Source organism: Carlito syrichta, unplaced genomic scaffold (assembly GCF_000164805.1).
Source record: "Carlito syrichta isolate Samal-C Ts95f unplaced genomic scaffold, Tarsius_syrichta-2.0.1 Scaffold307902, whole genome shotgun sequence".
Taxonomy (NCBI): domain Eukaryota; kingdom Metazoa; phylum Chordata; class Mammalia; order Primates; family Tarsiidae; genus Carlito; species Carlito syrichta.
The window spans coordinates 2,499-5,943 of NW_007251998.1; the positions used below are offsets into that span (position 1 = coordinate 2,499).

Sequence of the window (3,445 nt, forward strand, 5' to 3'; positions counted from 1 at the left end):
TTCTCATATAGGAAGGAAGAAGGGAGCTGGAGAGCACCATTGGCAAGGAGCTTCCAATCAGTATGTTTTGGTGTCACTCAAGAGTGAGATTTTAGATGCTCACAGAAAGGTGGGAGTGCGGTTAGGCAGGCAATACTTGACTCTGTCAGAAACATGAACTGTAAAAAGGCAATGAGACCTACTAAAAGACCCTCTGAGTTACACCAATAAGGACTTCTTCCCAATGTTCTACAACTCAATACAAGAGCCTGGATTATTAAGAAATAGCCACGGCTGAGGAGGAGCGGGGCAGAGGAGGGAGGCAGCGGGTGAGAGTTCAGAGTTCAGCAGCAGCAGCCCGAGCCCATGATTCCCATATGCCCTGTAGTTTCTTTCACCTATGTGCCCAGCCGGCTGGGGGAAGATGCCAAAATGGCGACCGGCAACTACTTTGGATTCACCCACAGCGGGGCGGCGGCGGCGGCGGCTGCGGCCCAGTATAGCCAGCAACCAGCTTCGGGTGTAGCCTATTCTCATCCAACTACAGTTGCTAGCTACACTGTCCATCAGGCTCCAGTAGCTGCTCACACAGTTACTGCTGCCTATGCACCAGCAGCCGCCACAGTTGCAGTTGCCAGGCCTGCTCCAGTAGCTGTTGCAGCAGCTGCGACAGCTGCTGCTTATGGAGGCTACCCCACTGCACACACAGCAACTGACTATGGTTATACCCAGAGGCAACAAGAAGCACCACCGCCACCACCTCCAGCTACCACACAAAACTACCAGGACTCATACTCATACGTAAGATCCACAGCTCCTGCCGTAGCTTATGACAGTAAGCAGTACTACCAACAGCCAACAGCAACTGCTGCTGCTGTAGCTGCTGCTGCCCAACCTCAGCCTTCTGTTGCTGAAACCTACTATCAGACAGCCCCCAAAGCAGGTTATAGCCAAGGTGCAACTCAGTATACTCAAGCCCAGCAAACTCGACAAGTGACAGCCATAAAACCAGCCACACCAAGTCCAGCTACCACTACTTTCTCCATTTATCCTGTATCCTCCACCGTACAGCCAGTAGCAGCTGCGGCTACTGTGGTGCCATCCTATACTCAGAGTGCTACTTATAGTACCACAGCAGTTACTTATTCTGGTACGTCTTATTCAGGTTATGAAGCAGCAGTGTATTCAGCTGCATCTTCCTACTATCAACAGCAGCAGCAGCAACAGAAGCAGGCAGCAGCAGCAGCAGCTGCTGCTGCTGCAACAGCTGCCTGGACAGGGACCACCTTTACTAAAAAAGCACCATTCCAAAATAAACAACTGAAACCAAAACAGCCTCCCAAACCACCCCAGATTCACTATTGTGATGTTTGTAAGATCAGCTGTGCTGGACCACAGACTTATAAAGAACATTTAGAAGGACAGAAACATAAAAAAAAAGAAGCTGCATTGAAAGCATCACAAAATACCGCAACTCTACTCGTGGAACTCAAAATCAGCTACGATGTGAGCTCTGCGATGTGTCTTGTACAGGAGCAGATGCGTATGTTGCCCACATTCGTGGTGCTAAGCATCAGAAAGTGGTTAAATTACATACAAAACTTGGTAAACCCATTCCTTCAACAGAACCAAACGTTGTTAGCCAAGCTACTTCTTCAACAGCTGTATCTGCTTCAAAACCGACTGCCTCTCCTTCAAGCATTGCAGCAAGCAATTGTACTGTGAATACTTCATCAATTGCAACTTCTTCAGTGAAGGGTCTTACGACTACAGGAAACTCGTCTCTTAATAGCACATCTAACACTAAAGTATCAGCAGTGCCTACAAATATGGCTGCCAAGAAAACATCTACCCCCAAAATAAACTTTGTTGGTGGTAATAAGCTGCAGTCAACAGGAAATAAAACAGAAGACTTAAAAGGAACTGAATGTGTTAAAAGTACTCCTGTCACTTCTGCTGTGCAGATTCCTGAAGTAAAGCCAGACACAGTGTCAGAGCCAGTCACACCTGCGTCTCTTGCTGCTTTGCAGAGTGATGTGCAGCCAGTGGGCCATGATTATGTGGAGGAGAAAAAAGTAAATCCAGATTTGCAAGTGGAAGTAAAGCCTAGTATTCGAGCAAGAAAGATTCAAGAAGAGAAAATGAGGAAGCAAATGCAGAAGGAGGAGTACTGGCGAAGACGAGAAGAAGAAGAACGTTGGAGAATGGAAATGAGACGTTATGAAGAGGACATGTACTGGAGAAGAATGGAGGAAGAACAGCATCATTGGGATGATCGCCGCCGAATGCCCGATGGAGGCTATCCTCATGGTCCTCCAGGCCCGTTAGGCCTTCTGGGAGTCCGACCAGGCATGCCTCCTCAGCCACAGGGGCCTGCACCCTTGCGTCGCCCCGACTCATCTGATGACCGTTATGTAATGACAAAACATGCAACCATTTATCCAACTGAAGAGGAGTTACAGGCAGTTCAGAAAATTGTTTCTATCACTGAACGTGCTTTAAAACTTGTTTCAGACAGTTTGTCTGAACATGAGAAGAGCAAGAACAAAGACGGAGATGATAAGAAAGAGGGAGGTAAAGACAGAGCTTTGAAAGGAGTTTTACGAGTGGGAGTATTGGCAAAAGGATTACTTCTCCGAGGAGATAGAAATGTCAACCTTGTTTTGCTGTGTTCAGAGAAACCTTCAAAGACATTATTAAGCCGTATTGCAGAAAACCTACCCAAACAGCTTGCTGTTATAAGCCCTGAGAAGTATGACATAAAATGTGCTGTATCTGAAGCGGCAATAATTTTGAACTCATGTGTGGAACCCAAAATGCAAGTCACTATCACCTTGACGTCTCCAATTATTCGAGAAGAGAACATGAGGGAAGGAGGCTATGGAGTTACTAGTAGAGAAAGCAATCAGTAGTGCTTCCAGTCCTCAGAGCCCTGGAGATGCACTGAGAAGAGTTTTCGAGTGCATTTCTTCAGGGATTATTCTTAAAGGTAGTCCTGGACTTCTGGATCCTTGTGAGAAGGATCCCTTTGATACCTTGGCAACAATGACTGACCAGCAGCATGAAGATATCACATCCAGTGCACAGTTTGCCTTGAGACTCCTTGCATTCCGCCAGATACACAAAGTTCTAGGCATGGATCCATTACCCCAAATGAGCCAACGTTTTAACATCCACAACAACAGGAAACGAAGAAGGGATAGCGATGGAGTTGATGGATTTGAAGCTGAGGGGAAAAAAGACAAAAAAGATTATGATAACTTTTAAAAAGCTTCTGTAACTCTTCAGTGTTAAAAACAACAGGTGCCCGTTTGTTGGCTGTTTTTCATTCATAATAATGTCTACTTTGAAAAATTTATCAAGAATTTAAAGAATTTCATGGGAGAACCAAGTTTTTCTATGACATTAAAAACGAAATGTACAGTATTAGGTATTATATGAATGGAAAGACACCAAAAAAAAAAAA

At 45.6% G+C, this 3,445-nt stretch overlaps 1 pseudogene across 1 annotated transcript; it reads left to right on the forward strand.

The window, feature by feature from the left end:
• Positions 1-277: 277 nt before the first annotated feature.
• Positions 278-3,433, forward strand: LOC103267071 (annotated as a pseudogene). The gene has a single exon (XR_504735.2). The product of XR_504735.2 is annotated as a zinc finger RNA-binding protein pseudogene (transcript).
• Positions 3,434-3,445: the final 12 nt, after the last annotated feature.